The sequence below is a fragment of the Rhincodon typus genome, chromosome 1 (assembly GCF_021869965.1).
Source record: "Rhincodon typus isolate 14 chromosome 1, sRhiTyp1.1, whole genome shotgun sequence".
NCBI classification, from domain to species: Eukaryota; Metazoa; Chordata; class Chondrichthyes; order Orectolobiformes; family Rhincodontidae; genus Rhincodon; species Rhincodon typus.
In genome coordinates, this window is record NC_063332.1 from 156,604,881 (window position 1) to 156,629,303 (window position 24,423).

A 24,423-nucleotide genomic window follows, 5' to 3' on the forward strand; every position below is an offset into this window, starting at 1 on the left:
CTTTTCTGATGAAGGGTCTAGGCCCGAAACGTCAACTGTTACAAGATGTGCCTTTGAAAAGGATTTGTTCTGTCATGTTTCTTTTGAAAGCTAGGGGTATAAACTTGGAGCAGAGGTGACTGTTCTGAGTCTAGCTAGCGCTTGTGTTTTTTTAAAGTTGGAAAAATAGAAGCAGCATGAAGGGCTGGGGTCAAGTTCCTACAGAACCAGGATTTTAGTTTTAGCTTTCAGTAGTTGCTGGAGTCTTCAGGCTGGATGTGGAAGTTGTTATTTCTCTCTCTGTTTTAGAAAAAAGCTTGGGTTCTCTTCCTGCTACTAGAATTGTGTGTGACACAATCTATTTTATGGAATTTGCCTTTGCCAAGGGTGTGCTTATGGGATGTTATGAAATTGGAACAGTTGTTGTTTATTAGTTAAATAATCAATTATTCTATTGAGTTTGTGAACAGCGTTGTTATTTCAATTCTTCTTTTTTTGTTGTTTGTGATTTAACTGTGGTGTAAAAGTAAGGTGTGTTTTGCTTCAAGCCTGATAGTTTGACCAATTGAATTACGTCTGGAATGCAACACTTTTTACTTGCCTTTAAAAATAAGACAAGGTCGGGGTCTAGACTATCTTGATATATTTTGAGGGGGTTTGGTCTGGTCCATAATACTAACACTCATTTTAAGTACTACTTACACAGCTGTTTGTTCAAGCAGTCATGGAAATATGATTTGCAGTCGAGCTGAAGCCAAGGTTGTGTACAAATAGAGATTTAGACGGCAACAAGCGACCAGTTATTGATGACTAAGGTCTTTTTCCTGCCAACAAGTATAGGATTGGTTCTCAGGTGGCTAAACAACTTGAGTTGGTGGGCAAATATTAAAACATCATCTGATCTTCTCCAACTCAGGAACAGCATCTATTCTCATAGATCATGGAATCCCTATAGTGTGGAAACAGGCTCTTCAGCCCACTAAGTCTACACTGACCCTTGGATCCCACCCATCTACACATCCCTGAACACTACAGGCAAATTAGCATAGCCAATCCACCTAGACTACACGAGGAAACAAGAGCACCTGGAGAAAACCCACACAGAAACATGGAGAATGTACAAACAGACAGTCGCCAGAGGGTGGAATCAAACTGGGGTCCCTAGCATTGTGAGGCAGCAGTGCTAACCACTGAGCCATCGTGCTGCCTCTGCAGCAAAGCCTCGCTTAGGTGTGAAGAAAAGCAGCTCAATTTTCCTCCAGCAGTTGCTGTAACTGTGACTTAATCAATAATTCAGAGACTTTTCTATAACTGTGTACCAGGCTCTTGTACCTGCTGAAAACAAGTGAAAGTATCTGGAGATGGGAGACCAAGGAGCAGCGTTCGGTTCAGTTGAGGAAATATCTCAGAGGTCCCTGTGGACAAGAACCACAGAACTGCCTTCCCAGTCTCTCAGTCTGTCCAAAACATCCATGTTGTTTTTCATTTTATTATGTTTGTGTTTTTATCTGTCTGTATGTATAAAGAAACAGTTTAGAAGGGAGTTGGAGTTTTAACTGACAGTTCACAATTGTTTACCTGTAACTATAACCTATTTACTTGTATTAAATAATAATGATTAAGTACTAAAACTTGGTCCATGCCTTCTATAAACCATAGGTCTGAAAATCAGGTAAATTGGGAAATTCTGTGTACTTTAAAAAAACTTAAATTTTGTGACAACTCTGGGAATTGTGAGGCTCGATTTCCAGCAAGATATCCAAGGAAGGCACAGCAATATAATGGTCCAAATGGTCTTTTTTTCTGTAATGCAACCATTCTATAATGCAGCGATATCTCAAAGGTTTAAAAGTCACTAGAAGAAGAACATTAAAGAAGCATATACCCCTCCAGTAGCAGTGCACTTTTGTTAGCTGTGCTGGGCACCATTCTGCTTCTGAGTCAAAAAGTTGTGGTTTCAAGTCCTAATCCAATAAAAGGAAATCTAGGTTTACATGCCAATGCAACACTGAGGGATTGCTGCACTGTCAGATGTGACAGTTTTCTAATAACTTTTGATCTGTTTGCTCTATTCAACTGGACATAAAACAAATCCTTTAACATTATTTAGAAAAAGATTGGGAGTTATCCTTGATATCCTAGCTATTTTTATCTCACAAACAATGTCATAATAACAGATTATCTAGTCTTTTTAACATTGCTGCTGTTGGGTGTTTGCTTAATGCAAGGTTGATATAGCTCAGTTGGCTTGATGGTTGGTTTGCAAAGCAGTCTAATACTACCAGTGTGGGTTCAATCCCTGCACTTACTGATATTGATATGAAGGACTGTCCTTCTCAGCATCTCCCCTTGCCTGAGGTGAGATGGCTGTCAGGATAAGTCACCACTAATCATCTCTCTCATTTGAGATAAAAGCCCAACTGACCTGATCTGATAAGACTATAGTGAGTTTCCTTGACTGAGTGATTCAGAGTAGTGCCAACAACATGGAATTATTTCCCCCACCATCTGAGGTTGTCACAAAGGCCTTTCTTTTTCAACCTCTCTCCTTACGTGAGGCGTGGTAATCTTCAGATTAAATCACTGCTGGTCATTTTTCTCTGATGAGACAACAACCCTATAGTCAGTTTAGACTGTGGCAAGTTCACCTTTGCTTGCGCTGTAAATATTGTCTGCCATGGCTGTCTAAATTACAAATGTGACTTCGCTGTCTGAAACATACACCATTGGCTGTAGGTTGCTTTGGATAGCATAGTGATGTTATATAAATGCAAGTATTTCCATTATAAATGTCTCCACAGGTCATTCTGTGAAACAAGTTATGTGGGGAGAAGGATGATAAAAAAAACTAGTCTAGCACTGGTTTAGGATGTAAATTACATTCTGAGTTAACAGTTTAGAACAAAAATTGTGATCATCATTCACTCTGACTGATATGCGCACTGACAATGCTTGTAAATGACACTAACTTATCCATTCAATCCATTTTCATGAAATGACACACTACTGACAGCTGAATAGCAACCATTTACTAAAAGCTGTTCTTCACAGACTAAAATAAACTGCAATCTATCTGCTACTCCTAAGGCTCAGTTTTATGAATCTGGTATGGAGCTGAGCTATAAAGATAAGAAAGGTCCCCTGTTTGATTGTTGACCCCTGTTTCATTTGGCCAAGGGTTTGCTTGGAAAGCCACAAATCAGCTCCATCACGGAAGGAAATGTTTTGCATAGTAGGCAAATCATCACCATCTGTCTGATCCACGCAGTTTGACTGACTCCCTTTTAAGCAAATCATGAGTGTCAAACCGGAAGCTGCAGCATAATGAGAAAAAAAATCATTCAGAAAGCACAGGGAGAATAAAAGAAAGTTGAATTTATATTTAATTTATTTGATTTTATTTATTGTTGCATATATTTTGTCACAAAAAGCAGTGAAAAGTATCGTATAATGTTGCTACTCTCTGGCGCCTTCTTAAGACATAGAAAATAAACAAAGACATAGATTATAAAGGCAGAAGAATAAAGAAATAAGAAAAAGTGTTCAACTTTACAGTCCTTCCTGTTAAGTTCTCCACCATGGGCCATCAGCCTGGTGGTCAGGCATGAGCCCCCTTTGCCCCACCACCACCGCTGGAATGGGAAGTTGCTACTCTTCAACGCTATCTCGCCTCCACTGACACCCTCATCCCTATGAGTCCTCGCTGGACCTTGCTAATGCAGATGCCACCGCTGTCACCGGGTACCGCACCAGCCTAAACTTGACTCCGCCACTGCTAGGAGAGTCCACTTCGGGCCCATCTCATCGACGCAGCCGCGACCAGTGCCACAGGGTCTGGTAATGGGACCAAACCCACCACCGCTGCTGCCACCATGAGTCTGCGCTGTACGCGGATACTGCCGGGAACCCCAACTTGCCTCCGCTGCAGCCGGCCAAGAGTTGGGACTAGGACCACCTTGTCGATGCAGAAGTCGCTGGGAACCCAGAGTCTCCCCAACGTCGCCACCACGTGTCACCACTTGCTGACCTCCATAAGTCCATACTTGCCTACTTGCCGACGCCAATTTCATAACCGCAACTGAACTCTTCAAAAAGAGGTAAGCAATATAAAAGAGAAAAGAAGAAGAGAAAAAGAAGAAAATAAAAACAGAAACAGCAGCCGAACTGACTTAAATAATTAATTGCCAGACTAATTAAATGACCATATCTTCACAACATTTCCAGTGGTGGCTGCTGTCTAATGAGCATGTTTAAATCTTTAAGAATTACAACACACTGTGGAGAACCTCTCAATTGTATTTATAGTTGAGCCAAGATAACACAGAAAAAGAAAACTACACATGTTCTATACTGTCATAGAGGAATCATAATTCATCCTGCCCGTGATAATGGGATAGGGGTGTAGATAAAATAGCCACACAATGAATTGCATCCTGTTCTCGTTTATTAATCATCTGCCAGCATCCTAACTGGTCCATTTTCTTAAGCAGCATAGATGTAAATAATACATGTAAATTGGGATCCTTTGATTTCAGTGGAACATTGATGGCATTTGATCAATCTGCCTAGTCCCATTCCCCACCTAATGACCGGGATCAGGGATCGGCATTTCTTTTCTCAGATCTGGAGATCTGAAATTTAGCTGATAAAAGGATTTGAAGAGGGCTTTTTTGGTTGATGAGAGTTTCAGCTAAGTGCTTGACTTTTTAAAAAGATTTTAAACGTTTAATTATTCTTTTTCTTTTCTCTTCTGCATCCTGAAGTTTAAAATCTGTGGGTAAGAAAGGTTTGTTTTTAATGTCTAAGGTTCTTTTAAGAGCTTCTTCTTTTTAGGTTTAATGTCACTGAGGAGATCGGAGTGTAATGGTTAGTAGATTTTGAGAGGTGGTTACAAAGCAGTATCAGTCATAAAGATGGGTTACTGTCAGGAATGGCGAGAAGGTTGATCAGAAATCTCCTTTGGTTATTCCTCCCTCAAACAGGTATTCCATTTGGGGATAGTCCGTCAGAGGAAAACAGAAGCGGCAGTCAGATATTGGGCACTACAAATGAATCTTATGTTAAACGGGGTTTGTCAAGATTTAAAAGAATAATTGTTATAGGTAATTCTTCTGCCAGGGGCGCAGAAAGGAGATTTTGCAGCTGTGACCATGAATCCAGGATATTATGGTGCCTTCCTGGTGCCAGAGGCAAGGACGTCTCAAAACGGTTGAAGCATATTGTGAATGGGGAAGGTAGGAAGCCAGAAGTTGTTGTACATATTGGTAAGAATGACATAGTTAGGGAAAGAGTGAGGAAGTCCAGAACTAGTGGGTATATTTTTGAAGTGAGAGGAGAAAGTTTTAAAAAGGACATGAGGCGCACCATTTTTACATAGAAAGTGATTTGTATGTGGAAGCAACTGCCAGAGGGTATGGTAGATGCAAGAACAGTCATAACGTTTAAAAGCTATTTGAACAGGCACATGAATATAAAAGATTTGGAGGGATATGTTTGTAGGAATAACAGCAAAATGGATTATGTTTTAAATGGTAAAAAATTGCAGCACGCTGCTGTGCAGAGGGACTTGGTTGTCCTTGTGCATGAATCGCTAAAAGTAGGGTTGCAGGTGCAGCAGGTAATTAAAAAGGCAAATGGAATTTTGTCTGTCATTGCAAGAGGGATGGAGTTTAAAAACAGGGAGGCTATGCTGCAGCTGTATAGGGTCCTGGTGAGGCCACACCTGGAGTACTGTGTGCAGTTTTGGTCTCCTTATTTGAGAAGGGATATACTAGCACTGGAGGGGGTGCAGAGGAGATTCACTCAGTTGATTCCAGAGTTGAGAGGGTTGGATTATGAGGAGAGACTGAGTAGGCTGGGATTATACTCATTGGAATTCAGAAAAATGAGGGGAGATCTTAAAGAAACATAAAAGATTATGAAGGGAATAGATAAGGTGGAGGCAGGGAGGTTGTTTCCACTAGCAGGTGAAACTAGGACTAGGGGACATCGCCTCAAAATAAAGGGAAGCAGATGTAGGACTGAGGTCAGGAGGAACTTCTTCACCCAAAGGGTTGTGAATCTGTGGAATTCCCTGCCCAGTGAAGCGGTTGAAGCTGCCTCGCTGAATGTTTTTAAGGCAAGGCGAGATAAATTTTTGAACAGTAAAGGAATTAAGGGTTATGGTGAGCGGGCGGGTAAGTGGAGCTGAGTCTCAAAAAGATCAGCCATGATCTTATTAAATGGCGGGGCAGGCTCGAGGGGCCGGATGGCCTACTCTTGCTCCTAGTTCTTATGTTCTTATGATATGGGCCAAGTGCAGGCAGGTGGGACTAGTTTGGTTTGGGAACATGGTTGATATGGACTAGATGCACTGTAGAATCTGTTTCCATGCTGTATAACTCTATGAATCTGTGCCTCTGACTCAATAACTCATAGCTATAGCAAACTTGATGGGGAGTCAGAGGAGGACCTTTAAGGTAAACTGTAATAAGGCCAGGAAGAGAAAAAGTTTTCCTTTAGGTTCCAATTGGAAAGCTGTCCAAATTTACTGCTGACCTTCCCACTTATGAAGTTGTCCCATTTCTTCCCCATTAATTATTTGGGTGTCAAAATATAGACTGCATACTCCATGCTTGTGATCAGACGGAAGTTTGCCAATGAACTCTATCTACCAGTTTTGGGCAGCTAGCTGGCTAGCAGCATAGAGAATGATTGTAAAATAGCATGCAGCTCATTTAACCTGATAGTATCCGGTAACTTTGAGAAGTACACTGTCCTCTACAGTTCCAAAATTTGATCACATTCAAATCCCTCTACATTCTCATGTCGTCTGTTGCATTTACATTACAATTTCAGCAATACTGCATTCCACAAAGGACCTCATTAAAAAATTTGAATGCAGGTCAAAACAACAATTTGGGAGCAATTGTATATTCTCTAGTTAAAAAGGCTTTGTACACAAAAATGCTTTACAGAAAAGCAATGTTGATTATTCTCTTTCATTGTTCATAACCTAAGGAGCATATTCAAATGCAAGGCAAGATGACACATCTATTACCAAGATCTAATCATTATGTTTTATATGTGTGAACTGTAAAATGCATTTGACTTTAGTTATGTTATCCTGATTTGAATTGTGGCTCTAAGATTTAAAAAATATTTACAAGATACATGTGTGTATATTTTATTAGCAAAAAATGGTAAAATACTGAAGGTGAGATTATGCACACTCCAAGGAGAAATTCCTATAAACTCTTGAATTTAAGCCTTCCTCCTGCTGTTTTTTTTTTCTGATATTTGCATGAAGATTGACATTACATTCTGATTTCTTCAAGCTCTTCACTTTTAATAGTTAAGTACCTTTGCCAGATAATTTGACCGACTTACAGAATGAGAAATCTTCATTCTTATAATCATATTCTGTATTTACAGATTCCTTTTATCGTAAATGATGCTTCTTCAGTCCTTATAATGACTGATTGCAAGTCACAACATCTGATGGCTCCCCGTGTGCCATGAGTATATAGATTCAGCAGCCTAAAAATTTTAAGTTTCTAAAGAGCCGATGTTGACAACACTCATCACTATTATTGGATCTGCAAAACTGTGCTCTTTCATGACATTTTTAAAGTCAAGCAGACCTATTTTCTCCAGGAGAAACAAATTAGCATTAATGCATTATTGCTGTAGAAGCACAAAGTCCCTAAGGCAAGTAAGCATATGCTTCAGGATGAATTTTATTCCATGCATATTGCTGTGACATAATAGTGAATTTTAAACAAGTCAGATGTTTTACCTCTTTTAGCTTTTTCTTTAAACCATGCATCTTTATCTGTTAAATTAAACATTGCCACTGTAAGTATAAATAATGGATCAGGACATGTGTATAAACTGATCAGCTATGCTCCCGCTGGAGCCTTGGTAACTTTGTACTGACAGAAAACAGAACCTTTCACAGACAAGGGAAGAAAGCATTCATTTGAAGTCTGTGGTAAACTATTTTGCAGTACACAGCACTGAAACATATTTGTTCAAGGTTGGAACAATAGGATTTTGTTTCTTTACCTCCTGGGTGCACTCACCAAGAACATATTTTAGAAGTTGTGGAGATCTCCAAAGAATTCTTCGATGGCAATTTTCTTCTGGATCAAAGACAAAGCATTCTCTGAATGCCTCAAAATGCTTCTCCATGCCTTAATGCATGATAGCTAGGTTTTCATGCTACTTTTCAGCACACTGGATAAAGATGTAACTTATCAATTTTAAGGGAACAGGATTGGGGTGGGAGTAAGCATCTGTTCTTATCCATGATCTACACAGACAGTATCATTGGAGAGCTATTTAGTTGTCAGTATATGTAACTTTATTTCATAATCTCCTAAAATATGCTTTTCATTTCAATTATATAAGTGATTAATGTTTTAGAAGTGAGCTATTCAGATTAGCAAGAAGTGCTTAAAAAGAATGTACAAAGGAAATAAAAGTCCAAATACATCTATTCCCAATTTGATTATTGGGACTGGCAAGTGTATGCATGTATTCTCTCAGAGGAAGGATAATGCTTGCTCACAGTAGACACCTGCATGAGTCTTTTAACATAGGGTGGCAATTGTACTACATATAATTCTACTGTTCAAGAAATTCTCCCATTCTTACTGCCTGCTATAGGCATATCAAGAGGATTCACAGCTTGATAATTAGCATGTTTGGTCACATTATGACACAATTTCAAGGGTCACTAAGTCCTAAAGTACAACTTGAACTCAAAACTTCTGGCTCAAAGGTGAGATGCTACCATTGCATGACAACCAGGAAGTGTGTCCCACCTATTAATGTGAAATTCTCGCCTGTAATTATTTTTTTTAAGTGGGCTATGAGTTTTACTGTAAAGGCCAATCCTTAATTGTCCTTGAACTATACCACTCACTGGACCAAGTTAAGGACAGTTAAATGCCAACTGTGTGTTTTTTCTCATACTCCATTTCTCAGTACACCTTTAAGAAATATGCTCATTATGTCTTTGCTGTATCATAGCATGTGATTGGAGGGTATAAAAGTCTCAGGTTCCATCTTAACTGGGATCATTTAAAATATGACATACTATTAAAAGCATGCCATGCTGTGAAAAAAACAAAAATTTAGCATTGACACAGTTTTTTTATGAATATAACATTTGCACATAATAGTAGCTTTAACTAATTGGATTTTTAATGTCAGTGATATCTATGTCTTGTTTCTTTATGTTGTGAAGGATTACAGAAGCATTTCTGCATCACTTTAAGACACATTGATGAAAGCAAAACTCTCATCATGTTTGGCAGCAGTGACATTCATATGTGCCTATGTGCAACTATGCACGTCTGTTTGGGCTAAGTTTTTAATTTTGAAAAAGGGGAAAGTTGTGTTATGGCTCACAATCTACCTTTAAGAGACATGCTCACGGTATCATCACTGTATCATAGCATGTGACTTGAGGGTATAAAGATCTCAGATTCCTTCTTACCTCGTCTGAGGTTTCTTACACTGGCAGGTGAGACTAGAATTAGGGGGACAAAAACAGAAATTGCTGGAAAAGCAGGTCTGGCTGCATCTGTGGAGAGAAATCATAGTTAAGTTTTGGGTCCAGTGACCTTTTCTCAAGTGCTGCCAGATCTGCTGAGCTTTTACAGCAATTTCTGATTTTGTTTCTGATTTACAGTATCCACAGTTCTTTCATTTTTTAAAATCTAGAAACGGGGGGTGGGGGGTGTGCGGCACAGCCTCAAAATAAGGAGAAGCCGATTTAGGACTGAGTTGAAGAGGAACTTCTTCATCTAAAGGATTGTGAATATGTAGAACTCCCTGTCTACTGAAGCAATTGAGGCTACCTCATTGAAACTTTTTTTAAGGCAACGATAGATAGGTTTTTGAACTGTAAACAAATCAAAGGTTATAGTGAACAGGCAGGTAAGTGGAGCTGAGTCCACAAAAAGGTTAGCCATGATCTTATTGAATGGCAGAGTAGGCTTGATGGGTCAGATGACCTATTCCTGCTCCTATTTCTTATATTCTTATGTTCTTAACTGGCATCATTTGAAGCATGACATGCTATTAAATGCATGCAACTCTATTGTCACCTATTAATGTTACATTAAATGAGGTGCTATGCTATAGTGCTTGTATAACCATAGCTGTGATGAATGTCCATTGGTTTCTTAATTGTCATGATATCCATGCCTGGTTTCCAATGTATACAAATAATAAAACATTGTTGTATCAAGTAAGATGACATACAAGAGGCAAAAATAAATCATTGACTAAACTGCAGTGTTTTGGAGTCACATATATGCTAGATTGCATGGCAGATTTCTCTTTCTAAAGGGAACACTGAATCAGTTCTTTTTGAAATAATCATCTACTGTTTCATAGTCAGCAGCTTTAAGTGTTGATTTATAGAAAAGTATTAACTCCTACCATGGGATTTGAACCCATGTACATAGAGCATTAACCCGCATTTTTAAACCAGCAACATATCCATTGTGGTGCCATCTCACAGCAAGCCAGTATACCTGAATAAATTCACCAGAATAAATACCTAAAATATAAAAAAAGACATAATTATGGTGGCAATTGGAAAAGAAGGCCCTCCTATATATGAGTTACCATTGTGGCAAAGCTTAAGAGAAATTTCCAGCAATAGTCCTTTCACTCCTTACAGGATTTTTTAATGATGATCCAATAAAAACACTCAATAATTTTAGGTACAAAATGTACTTGGCTAACTCATTACAGATCAGGATAATTGATTCCTGGCTTTCCCTGAGCAACAATAGTAAATGTGTATAAACATAATTCTGGTCTAACTTAACAGTCACATCCACCATTGCAATATGATAGATGTAATTCAAACATAATATTTCACGACAAATCTATCCGCAACATGTTTCACGGTACGTTTTCCAGTTTCTGCAAGGGGAGATGCTAGCACTGATAAAATATCAGGAAATAAAATTACTCAGATTCATTTAAACTATTTACATGACAAACCACACGTCAATGAATTCCAAAATGAGATAGCCCTTCCCCACAAAAAAGGTGCTTTTTTTAAAAAAATTCTCTACCACAAGAATTTTGTATTCACCAAATAGAGAGACGTTAGTGTTGGGAAAGCTAAGATTTTCCATTTTGGATTCCTAACATTCACATCAATCGTTCTGAGGGCAGCAGAGTTGAATGTAGAACACAACTTCTTTCATTTGGCTCCTTCAATGCGTTTTAGGATTAATCACAGAAAATGTCAAATATAACAGGTTATTTTCTAATTGGCATTTTATGAAATCTTTGAATTCAAAAGTCCAATTTAGTGCCTAATTGGGCACGTAAGCGTTAATAATCTAGGATTGATCATGAAGATGTGCCTTTAAATAAAGGACAAGCTTAGATTATTTACAAATTCTGTTCTGTCATTTCCCTGAGCGATCACATGGCAGGCAACCTAAAAGACATCACATACTGAGGTCCTTCTGAAGAATGGTGACTGATTATTTTTACATCAATACCTACAGTGTTAGAGCTAAGGCAGTAGCTACTTACGTACGTATTGAAAAACACGAGACCTCACTGCCCTTAAAGAAGATATATTTATGCACAATCCACTCCCTCACAGAAAACGGAACAGTCACAATTACCAAAATAACACTGAAACTTGACACATGCACGTGCTCATTAATGTTCTCTGAAAATACAACATTATGAGACAGTTCAGATGAGGGCAATTATTTGAAATAGAGACACAGTAATTACTGCTTTAATTTAAACATGCAGAGATAAAAAAAACTGCAAACAAATAACCAGATTATCCCTGCTTTTTTCAGGCAAACATGAGAATGTCCTTTCATTTCTCACAGAAAGAGTCTATTAAAAGCCAAAGAAATTGTGGCTAAATAGGTAGAACATCCATTTTGTAGTAGAATCCTTTGCATCATCAATTTAATAACTCCTGAACTCTCAAACATTTCAAACCAGTTCTACAATTACAGTCAGTAAAAAGTGTTTTGAAAATTCAAATGAAATGAACAAGGATCATATCCTGCACTTGGATCTGAACACCCACAACACAGTGATGATTTTCTCAGCTTTAAGAAGCACTTCTAACATTTAATATGTGTTGTCAACTGTGTTTAGACTTTATCCAAAAAAAATGTTTTGCTTGTCTTATCTTTAATCATGACCAATGCTCTTTTAAAATTCTATATAAGATTCTTTATCAGTACACAGTGCGGGGTAATCTTGACTGCATGATTTTTCTGTTGATATCATTAACGCTTCCTTATTTGAATCAAATGAGGGAAGATATTTCTGTTGCTTGAGATGGTGCATGCATGCACGCACTTTGTATCAATTCTTGCACGAACCTGAAAACTCATGCACTTATATGACCATTTTCCCCCAATTTCTTGTGTATTTTCCACCTTTTACAGTATGTGGCACAAGGTAAGGATTTTTGTGGTAGCTCACTGCTACCAATCCACCTTTGTCTATACTGTGCCTATGGCTTGTCTAATCTGAAGATGGGTTGGCTTAATTAACAAGATGGTTTAGTGCATTATAGCAATAAGTACAAATATATTACAAGTCTGGCATAATTACTAGGACTTTTCGGAGCTGTATGGAATACATCTTCTCCAAGTGAAGGTTAATGTAGAACTCCCAGTTTCCACAGAATTCTTGCCACATTTTGGCAAAGTATCAGTTTGATTGCATTTAATTGAAGGTTTCTCTCTGCAACACCTAGTGAGTTTTCTTGCACTATCATACAAAACTAGCCTTTCTAGCTACCTACAATGCCCCATGGTACCCTTCTCATCTGATGCTAGCCCAGTGCCCCACTCACCAGAGTTGGAAGTACTCGTCACATATCCCAGGATCCTGGCACCAGAGTCAACTAAAAGGCTACTGTGCACCCAGTCAAGTACTGTCAGTCCAGTGCTACCCTACATGGTTCTTTTGATGATCCGTGTTTTCCTGTGTAGAACAGTGTGTAATCACTTGCATTTCCACTCTTCTGAAACTGTCTTACTAATGCAAATCTCCTGGAAGTGACGTACGATCTAACACGTATAGCTTTCATTTGACATGCCTGGATATTGTCTGTGCCAATGAGGTCTGGTTCTGTCAAAGTACTGAAACTGGTTCCTAACGTCTGGCATCTTGCATAATCTCTGTGTTGACTCATCATGTGCCTCTTTAATGTGCCCTTACCTGACAAAGTGAATAGAAATGTTGCTGTTTTTAGAGGTAGGATTGATTTTTTCCTCTTAAGATATATTTGTGAGTTTTTCTGATTTCCGCTTCCAGCATTATTTGAATAGCTTTCTCTCGAGTTAAGTCATCTGTGCACTGTAAGAAACTTGGTGACATTTCATCAACAATTCCAGCAATCCTATTTCTTATAAATTCTGATTTAAAAACTACATGATCACAGTTTTGCACTTAATGAGGTCATTGATAGAATTGTCTATGGATTTCCCTGGAAGATAAGTTATTCTGTCATATCTTAGATATTCAAGAATTTTGTTTGTTCTCAGAGAGATATAATCATCAAAGGTTTTTATAACTGCCTTGAAACTCGTTAAGATTCTACAAATTAATAGCAGCATCCACAATCAAACCCACTGAGTACCCTAATGTAATAATTCAGGTTCCAACTCCTTGTTGAGTTTGAAGCAGATTTGTACCTTAGAAATGGTCTCTATCAATAACTTTAATCTTATGTTCTGTATGGTCCACCTTGGATATTTGAAGAAGTATTTTCCTCCTTTAATTTATTTTTGATATGCTTATTCTTGTTGCTATCAATCTAATTTAAATTGGTGTCATTTCAGCATTGTTTGTAATCTGCTGTTCCATAAGCTGTGTTTTTTTTAAATTCATCAATGCTGTTTTAAGTTCATTTTCTCTAGAGTTTGCTAGACTCTGTAAAGCATTTTCTTTGTTTGCCAATTCTTTCAAAATCTGTACTGCTGTAATGCCACACTAAGCTCTCCAGTAGATTTCTAAATTGCATTACAGGCTGTTCTGTAGTGATTCACTGCTTTCAACTTTCAGAATCTCATTTCTTTGTAATACAGTTTCTCCATGGTGCTTGCTGGGTTTTCCTACCTTCTTTCAGTTGTCCCCCCACCCCCCAACTTTTAAACTATCAAAATGATGGCTTCTTGCGTTTTTCACAGCCTTCCCACTGTTCGGAGCTACTGTGGCATTTTCCCATTTCTTCATGGGCAAAATGGATATTTCCCCACCTTTCATGCTCTATAACAGCAAACACTATCTTCTCTACAAATTTTAAAATAAAGTTCTCTGACTGCAACCTTTAAAAACCGTGCCAATAAAGTCATGATTTAATTAATCATGTCAGTACTACACTAGAGGTTTTCCTGAATGTTGGCCGTGAGAGAAGGCAATATATTCCCCCTATTGATGCTAACAAGAGGCCATCCTGATTGATAAAAGCAGCCTGGACAGAGGGTGCTGTAGAGGTCAACACCTGTCAGTGGCTCGAGAGACCTTGGTTCTGAAGTCACAAGAGGGTAAATGATCTGCTGCACTTGCCAGGGTGGGTACCACTGTTTTTCAATGCTCCATGTCCCTATGAGTAGAAAGGAGGTGATGTCACTGTGGTATATAATCTAAAGCTCGAGGCTAATGTTCACCATGGCAGATGTGGAATTTGAGTTCATTTTTTAAAAAAATCTGAAATAGAAAAGCTCGCTTAGTGGATGCAGTTGACTTTTATTGTTTTTTTTAAAAAAAGCTACTCCACTGATGCCCTTTATAGAAGAAATTCTGCTACCTTGGCCTTCCCTACATGTGATTCCAGCAGCTGAAAATTAATTATTATACAGCCTTCCCCTAAATTTTACAGATCATTTGACTTGAAGATCTATCAGAAAGAGTTAAGTAAATTTGGCAAAGTGGCCTTTGCAGGCTCCTTTCCTCTGCTTGCAGCCAGTCATCTAAACCTTCTCTCAAGCTGTCAATTCCATTTTCTGTGCAGTTGAAAGCCGTCAGAACCCTCAATTAGAATGTGATATTTTCTTTCAGAATGCTCCTGATGGCTCCTGCAACATTATTCATTTTCCAAACTATTGCTATGACCGTCAACATATTGGTCTTTTTTTTCTAGAGTACAGTACCATTGATAAACTTTGTAATATCAGTCCAGAAAGAATAGAAAAGTATTTTAAACCTTTACTTTCAAAATATTACCTGTGAATAACAGGTGTGGTATATTATTTGATTCCTATTCGTTCTTTCAACTTTTGTAACTTTAATTTCAGCAGCATCTATTTACTTATGAAATTATTAGAGGCTTTTATTTGTCTTCCCTGCACTATCTGAAAATGTATTTTCATATTGATCATGATTCTGTAAAACAAGATTTTTTTTAATCTCAGTCCTGCCCTGGCATTGATATAGGAACATGAGAGCAGGAATAGTTGATTCAGCTACCTCAGTCTTTTCCACCATTCCATTACATAATGTATTTGCACTGAACTCAATTTGCCCCTGCCTTTGCTTCATTCCTCTTGATACCTTCATCTGACAAAATATGTTAATCTCTATTCTTAAAGTTTCAGCTGACACAATTTGAAGCTGTTTTCTTTAGCTCATCTTTGATAATTTACTTTCAAGTAATGTGACAGATTTTGATGGAAACATAATAGCATTTTGATAATGTGCCCTGTTACTCAAATGTAAATCCACCAATAATTTAATGGGATTGAGAAATACACAATTATAAATTTCCAGGATTTACTGGTTAACTTGCAGTGATACATATTTGGCTTTGAGCATGTGACTTTGCACCTTGGCCTCCCCATTATGTTCTGGAGCTCATTAGTTTTGCACACTAATTGCCAATTAAACTCAGAGCTGAAGGTTAAGTCTAGCATTTAAGAACATAAGTACAGGTAGTTCGCCTATAACGCGATAGTTGCGTTCTTGCATAATCTTGTGCTATAGATAATTGCATTATAGGGAAATCGCTATTCCTGTACAGCAGAAAGTTCACATTATCCAAACAGTGTCCACTATTCATGAATCTTGTAACAGCCAATTTGTACTAACAAAACACGCGTTCTAGTAGAACTACCTGTTCCTTTAAATTAATTATTGTCAATGAAATGCCAGGCATTCTTCATGGAACAAAAGCCGGACAATTGAACCTGTCGAGTCTCATTTCTGGAAGTGGTGACTTGCTTAAATTTAAAATTTATATCCTTTAGGATTTAGATTTTTGGCTTTCTGCCTCTTTTTCCTCCTAATCAAATTTTTCTTTCTCATCTTTGATTTCGCTTCTTTTTAACGTAATTCAACTCTAAATTACTTACTCCAAGTTACCCTTATGTGAATATTTAAGCCTTGTTGGTTAAAGAGATAAGGGGTTTTTATCCATTCATTTCATAGATACGCTATTGATCTGCACTACACTGTTAGTAACAATCAACTTAATTACATATTTTTAGAATTCAATGATATAGGAATAAATTTATGTCATGAGATATCCTGCTACAAGATCCTGTCCAATATTTAGATATAAAATTTTTCTGTGTCCATAACAATATTAAATCACTCACGACAATCACCTTCTCTCAGTGGTTGTCGGACTTTGCTCAAAGCATAAGCTTCTTCAGTATTTGGTTATTAATTTATCTAACTAATATTTCATTGTCTTAATTATTTTGTTCAATATTCTGGTTTTGAAGATTGCTGATTTACATTACTGGTACCATTAAACTACTAATTACAATAAAGTAATTGCTTCCCTCGAGAATCCCAACTTTCTTAGGCAGCCCTGCTTTCTCAGTCCCAACTTGTGATCTTCCGACCCTTTCTTTGTTATTTGCATAAGTTCCTTAAGTGTGCTGCAGCTATATGCATTTGCCTACTGTTCATCCTATTGAAAGGATGATAGAAACTTCAGTAGAAACTTCAGTCCCTAAAATTGCACCACCCTCCTCATGATGTTATACATAGCTGTTCATGTCAGCTCTCAATTGAATGTATAGCAGCATATGTGTGGGTTTCTTTACTGACTGGAAGCAATAATGTGACTTGCTTTAATCGAATCCATTCTCAGTGGGATGTTTTTCCATCATGGCTGTGGATGAACAGTTGCTAAATCAAGAATTTGTGGTCAAATCAAATCCGTAGAAAAGTGGAGTTGACTCCCTTCTTCTGGAGTCTGATTGAACCCTGAAATTGAATTTACAGTTGGGTGTTCAAGGCCCACAAACATTCTCCCGGTTATCCACCTATGACTGTAGTAGAAAATTCACAAAAATAGTGTAGGATTTGCATAGATAAAGGTTTATAGTGGTTTTTGGATTTTTGTGGTTCCTCTGTCAAAGGCACACAATCGGGAGAATCTTCATGGACCTTAAACCCCTAAAACTTTATTACTGGAGCACAGTGGGACTATTTCACAGTGACAGTAAAATTGCAAGAAAATGCTGACTTGCTGGCCTTTAACGGAACATTTCTGTCAAAATTACAAATTAATTTATATAATTACATTAACCTGTGTTGGAATGTGATAACCTCACTGATGCATATACTGCTACTGGACCTTATTCATCATGTCTGACCATCAGAAACCAAAACAATCATTGAGCCAATATGAACTTGCTAAACACCGAGAAGAAACAATATGAAATTAAATATTCCTATACAAATTGCCTTGAATAACTTGGACTGCAGTGGCTCAAGAAGTCAGATCACCACCACCTTCTCAAGGGCAACTAGGGACAGGCAATAAATGGCAGTTAGCCAGCAACACCCTAACCCCATGAGCGAATAAATAAAAACTATAAATTATTTTTAACATCAATTTCGTATTCATCAAAGAGACAATATTCATGCCAAGAATGCAACATTTATTTAACTTTTTGAACACAATTTCAGTACTAAGCGTTCCTAAGTTTCCAGCCATAAGATGAACAGGTACAATGTAAAGATGCCCATGTTCTCAAAATGCCACGGCCTCCCATTCCACCATCGTCTATGGCATCTTTGAGCTAAGTCTCGGGATGAATGGACAATATTCTAAGACGTTGCACCATCTGATTACCTTGAGTTTTTATGAATGCCTTTTGAGAGTCTAATTGACAAAATAAGTGAAAAATTAACAATTTCCAGTCGGTAGGACAACATCAAAAACTGAAGCAGGCCTCCAATAATATGTAATGATTTACAAAAAAAAAGCAACTTATTTTGAGCCTAATCAATTGGTGATAACGTATTAAACCTAGAAAGTTCAAGCATAGTTCCATCTCAGTAATTTGTCAAAACTCCATGCAGGTTGAATTCGATCAGTACTGCATTTGAACTACATTCTGTTGTCATGACCTCTTTAAATAAACCTGAAGATGTCTAGTCTTTAAAGATATTGAAAAGAAAAGAGATGCAGTCAAATTTCCAGAGAGCAGCATAAGCAATTACAAAATAAATCAATGGTCAATGTAGTGTGCAATAGAATGCCTGCTGGAATTCAGAAAGCTAACAGAGACAAAAAAGAAAATAGCCTGTCCAACACAATGAATGAGGTTTAATGTCCTGAATCCAAGACAAGGACAGTGTAAAATTAAAAAGTGATTCAATGTAACTTCTGCACATTTCAGCAGCATACAGTAATATGTATCAATATCGTGCATGTGATGAATACAGCAGAATTTATTTATAAGCATAACTGTTTCTATAAAAACGTTACAACAAAATTCAAACTGCATCTTGGAATCTTTAAGTTTCAACAATTTTCACTTTATTTTAAGTTTTTTTTCCAGGATAATGTCTCTGTCAATAAAATGGACTGCATGTTGGTTAAACGTACTGATGCTCTATTCTGCAAAGACCTATGTCTTCCGCAAAGTCTATAGGGCAGGAGTTAGTTTAGATACAGCAACTGCTCTCAAACCTAGAGACTATTGAGCTCTTCAATAAAAATTTGAACATATCAATCCATATTGGAAGCTGATTCAGCGCGATTGTTGTCTATAAAATGAAAAGGGGTTTGGTTAACTCAGTTGGCAGGATGTTGGTTTACAGAATTAGCTTAATTCCTGTACTGCCTGAGGTTACCATGAAGGTCCTTCCTTCTCAACCTCTCCCCTCAACTGAGAGCAGCCCTATTGTCTGGCGGGACTGGGTGACTTTACCTTTACCTTTCGTGTGTAAAGCTCTTCATCCCAATTGCCTTTCCCTGGCCTACCTCACTCCAGGTTCCAAATCCATTGGACCACTTCCATACTTTTCAGATGCTCGCTACTCCACTTTAATTAAAATGAATCCTGGGTCAAAAATATCTGCCCCGTAACCATTTGGATTAAAGCCGATCCTTCTGATGGTTACTAAACTAAATTGGCCAAGCTCTATTAATATCATCAAAATGTTATAGAATCAACATGTTCTCCATTAGGAATTTTGCAACAATTTATTGAGTTATTCATGCAAATCCACTTTGCTCAATTTCAAAAATTAAGTTGTCTTGTTAAAAGTGGCTCCAAAACAAAAGGCTGAACACCTTGGTGCACTTGTCATCAAAGTGAAATGTTCTTGTTAAAAATGAACTTGGTTATCAGGATGACCTTGCATTTTAGCTAAAAAACAGGCATTCAACTAAGGATTAATAACAGAGCTGACATAACAGCTTGGTCAGACCAACATGCAGAACACCAGAAACAATCCAAAGCATTACAGTAAATAGAATTAGTTTTATAAAATAAAATAAAACTCATTTTCTTTGGTCTTCACTGTCAAACCCTGCCTTATAATTCCAGAATACTGGGGCAGCATCCTGGTCCAAAATTTTGCAGGAATGGAATTGGGTATCATTTTGCCAGGTTAAATGAAGTAATATTGGACAACATTATTCTAATATGTCAGCACTCCTTAGGCATCTCAGATGCCTATGGAATGGAACTGGTTAAATTAATCAAGTATTTCTATCACTGTTTTAAGACAAATGGTCAAAATAATCTGTGTCAGTTCCTGGTTTACTAATTCTGGAGTCCTGCCTGAAATTGTTTGGGAAAACGATGAGGAAACAAATGTGGGAGCTCTATTAACAAAGATGTTCACCTCTATCAAGGTAAATTGTTGGTTAATCAAATTTGGCTGCTCATAAGCCTTCTTTTGAGTTGTATTGACTGATTAGTTTCCTGAGCTGAACTGGAATGCATACCTCAAAAAAAAAGTCCAATGAAGACATTCAGTTAGTGTGCAGATTGAGATTCAGCGCATTCTGGTTGGGAGCATTAATTTGTACTGATCTAGAAGTCACATTTTGAGAGAAATGCAGCAGAATGTTCTTGTTGGTGCTTTGAGTTTCATTACAATGAGGTAGTGTTTTAGTAAAAAGAGAGCATAATTACATTGTTAATGAATTGGGACATTAATATAGTTTCTCACTTCAATCAGAATTTGTCCAGAAGTGAATTGACCACAAACCAACACTTATTCCCCCCTAAATTAATGAGATTTTACCAGTGTTTTTGAGAGTTCTGATAAATCACAGGTCCTTTAACATTGAAATTTGCCTGTCAAGGTATTTTTTTTCATGAAGGGACTGTTGAATATTGAATATAATTGCTTAACGCTTTTGGTGAAGATGATTAATTACTAAACACATAGGTATATATTATCTGTGTTTGAATTTAACTCCTACTGTTAAAAAATTGTTACTTTTCCGCTAAGTTAGAGGAAATTAATTCATTTTCCGATATTAAAAAAAATCACTTATTATGATATAAGACAGAAATTAATGCAGTGCCCAATTGATATCAAGGTGGGGGCAGCATTTACTTGGACAGGGAAGGTATAGAGTGGGGACTCCAAGACTGCCCACCTCTGCCCAATTAAGTCTGGGGCATGAAGGTCAAGATTGAACTTCCCAGCTGTATATTAACTGAGCCCTTGAGTAGGCATTTAATCTGACACCACCCGTCGATGGCAGCAGTGGAATAGGCAGCATCTAGGCTCCTTGCCTGGGGCTTGTCCACTTTGTCCGCTTTTCTTTTACTTTTTTTTCTCTTCTTTTCTCGTTTTTTGTCAGAAGGCAGGAGGGAGGTGGCTTCGTTGCGGTCCGGAGCATGGCAGCGGCTAATGAGCCTGGAGTGGGACGCTGGCAGTGGCATCGAGTGGGCAGCTTGCAGAAGGGCGAGCATGAGGAACCGGTACCAGCTGTTACACTGGCAGAGATGACGTCGGCGAGGTGGAGGAGGTATGTTGTGGGCGGCTGCTGGGGTGGTGATAGCAGTTCCTTCTGAGCTTTATGGCTGTGTTCGGTGGGCAGCTTCTGCAAAGTTTTGCACCCCGGCCTGGATGGCTTGCTTTGGCAGCAGCTTCCGGCCCGGTATTCCAGCAGCTCGGCACAGAGGTCTTTCGGAACCCAAAAGCCGTGAATTGAACTAATCATAGATCGTAGCATCCCTACAGTGTGGAAACAGGCCCTTCAGCCCAGCAAGTCCCCACTGACCCTCAGAGCATCCCACCCAGACCCATCCCTCGATAACCCACCCAACGGACACATCCTTGAACATTATGGGCAAATTTAGCATGGCCAATCCACCTAACCAGCACATCTTTGGACTGTGGGAGGAAACCAAAGCACCTGAAGGAAACTCACACAGACATGGGGAGAATATGCAAGTTCCATACAGACAGTTGCCCGAAGGTGGAATTGAACCCAGGTCCCTGGTGCTGTGAGGCAGCAGTGCTAACCACTGAGCCACCGTGCCCCCGACAGATGGACTTTCTGTTATTTTCAAAAAAAAAAATTTTATCCATCCCTTCTGTTAATATTCTAGAAACTGTTGCATGGTGACTTAAACACTTCTCATTACTTTTTTTGTGTAAAAAAATACATGTGACAATAAACAATATTCTATTCTATTCTAGTCAACCAGCAACAGGAGAAAGGGTTACCACCTGCGGAGTTTGAAAAACAAATCCAAGGGGACACCACATCTAAAGTTACTCAGTGTCTTACAGAGGGGCACAACATCAAGAATGGAGGTGGGGGTGTGCGCGGATTGTTGCTGCTGAGCTTCACACTCCAACCACTTGCGTTTTCTTCCAACTTCCTTCCACCATACCCATTCCACTCTCACTCACCTAATGTCTCTGTCCCTCAGAGATATTTGGTCTTTGATGATGTATGACAGACAACAGCTACCACTCCCAGTGGTACTGATGGGAATGGGGAACTGCTGGTCTGTGACTGACTGGCAACTCTTAAGTAAAGTACTGAGGTCGCCCCAATGCTGGCCTATTAAGTGCTTGATGGCTCTTGATTCTGACCATCTTTCCTCCATGGAGATGCTATGTGGCATGCACCAGTTATCCAGTTGATTGGTGAGACTCCCATGGCGAAAGTTAATTCCGGCACATTCTGTCTGAGGAAATCCCACCATAAAAAGTTTCTGGGAATTAAAATCATTTTAAGAAACTTCTAACAGAATTATTGTGCATTTTAACATAAGACTGACTGTCCCTCAGGCAGCTTTCTTTGCTTTTCACATTCCCTCTACCAGCTGGCTGTTGTTGTCGAGTGAAAAATCTTTTACAACTGTATGTTTCCATTCATTGAATGGTTCCAAATAGTCCTGTTAGTATTTTAACTGAACATTTCTATACAAAATGTTGTTGGGACTGGCTTTAAATTTTGCATTGAATGTGAACAAAAAATTCTTCCTGTTTTCATATTAATTTTTTTCTTTGTGACATTGGAAGGAGAAATCAAGTCAATGTTGCTGTAAATAAAGCAAAATGAATTGAGCTGTAAATTTTGCATCCTATAACCTGTCGTCTGCAAACATTGAGATGTGCGAGTCGAAAGAGTTGTAGCCCATTTACCTTGGAGCCAATTTCACTCAAAATTCAGAATCAGTAAGATGCTTTAAAAATAACTGGAAAATTCAAATATAGATACTTTTAAAGAAACCTGAAGATATTTATTCCGTCTAAGTCTTGAAAAACGATCTATACAAATGAATAGGGATAATCAATTATAGATAACACGGTGTAGAGCTGGATGAACACAGCAGGCCAAGCAGCATCAGAGGAGCAGGAAAGCTGATGTTTCGGGTCGAGACCCTTCTTCAGAAATGGGGGAGGGGAAGCGGATTCTGAAATAAATAGGGAGAAAGGGGGAGGCAGATAGAAGATGGATAAAGAAGAAGATAGGTGGAGAGGAGACAGACAGGTCAAAGAGGCGGGATTGGAGCCAGTGAAGATGAATGTAGGCGGGGAGTTAGGGAGGGGATAGGTCGATCCAGGGAGGACGGACAGGTCAAGGAGGCGGGATGAGGTTAGTGGGTAGGAGATGGGGATGGGGCTTGAGGTAGGAGGAATGGTTAGGGAGGCGGGGACTAGCTGGACTGGTTTTGGGATGCGTTCGGGGGAGGGGAGATTTTGAAGCTTGTGAAGTCCACATTGATACCATTGAGCTGCAGGGTTCCCAAGCAAAATATGAGATGCTGTTCCTGCAGCTTTCGGGTGGCGTCACTGTGGCATTGCAGGAGGCCCAGGATGGACATGTCATCCAAGGAGTGGGAGGGGGAGTTGAAATGGTTCGCGACTGGGAGGTGCGTTGTTTGTTGCGAACTGAGTGTAGGTGTTCCGCAAAGCAGTCCCCAAGCCTCCGCCTGGTTTCCCCGATGTAGAGGAGGCCACAACGGGAACAGCAGATATAGTATACCACACTAGCAGATGTGCAGGTGAACATCCGTTTGATGTGGAAGGTCTTCTTAGGGCCTGGGATGGGGGTGAGGGGGGAGGTGTAGGGGCAGAGGTAGCACTTGCTTCGGTTGCAGGGTAAAGTGCCGGGGGTAGTGGGGCTGGAGGGGAGTGTGGAGCGGACAAGGGAGTCACGGAGAGAGTGGTCGTTCCGGAAAACAGATAAGGGTGGGGAGGGAAAAATGTCTTTGGTAGTGGGGTCAGATTGCAGATGGCGGAAATGTCGGAGGATGATGCGTTGGATCCGGAGGTTGGTGGGGTGGTACGTGAGGACGAGGGGGATTCTGTTTCGGTTGTTATTGCGGGTAGGGGTGTGAGGGATGAGTTGTGGGAAATGCGGGAGACACGGTCGAGGGCATTTTCGACCACTGTGGAGGGGAAGTTGCAGTCCTTGAAAAACGAGGACATTTGGGATGTCCAGGAGTGGAATGCCTCATCTCGGGAGCAGATGCGGCGGAGGCAAAGGAATTGGGAATAGGGGATGGCCTTTTGCAAGAAGGTGGGTGAGAGGAGGTGTATTCTAGGTAGTTGTGGGAGTCGGTAGGTTTGAAATGGATATCGGTTTCCAGGTGAATGCCAGCGATAGAGACAGAGAGGTCCAGGAAGGAGAGAGAGGTATCAGAGATGGTCCAGGTGAACTTAAGGTTGGGGTGGAAGGTGTTGGTGAAGTGGATGAATTGTTCGAGCTCC

The 24,423-nt window shown here is 39.2% G+C and overlaps 1 long non-coding RNA gene across 1 annotated transcript in view; it reads left to right on the forward strand.

Moving 5' to 3' along the window:
• Positions 1-22,985, forward strand: part of LOC125483653 — a 62,289-nt gene extending 39,304 nt beyond the window's left edge. The window contains exons 2-3 of the long non-coding RNA XR_007262597.1: positions 21,050-21,217; positions 21,895-22,985. This is a non-coding gene — a long non-coding RNA (uncharacterized LOC125483653). The remainder of the gene's footprint in view (positions 1-21,049; positions 21,218-21,894) is intronic.
• Positions 22,986-24,423: the final 1,438 nt, after the last annotated feature.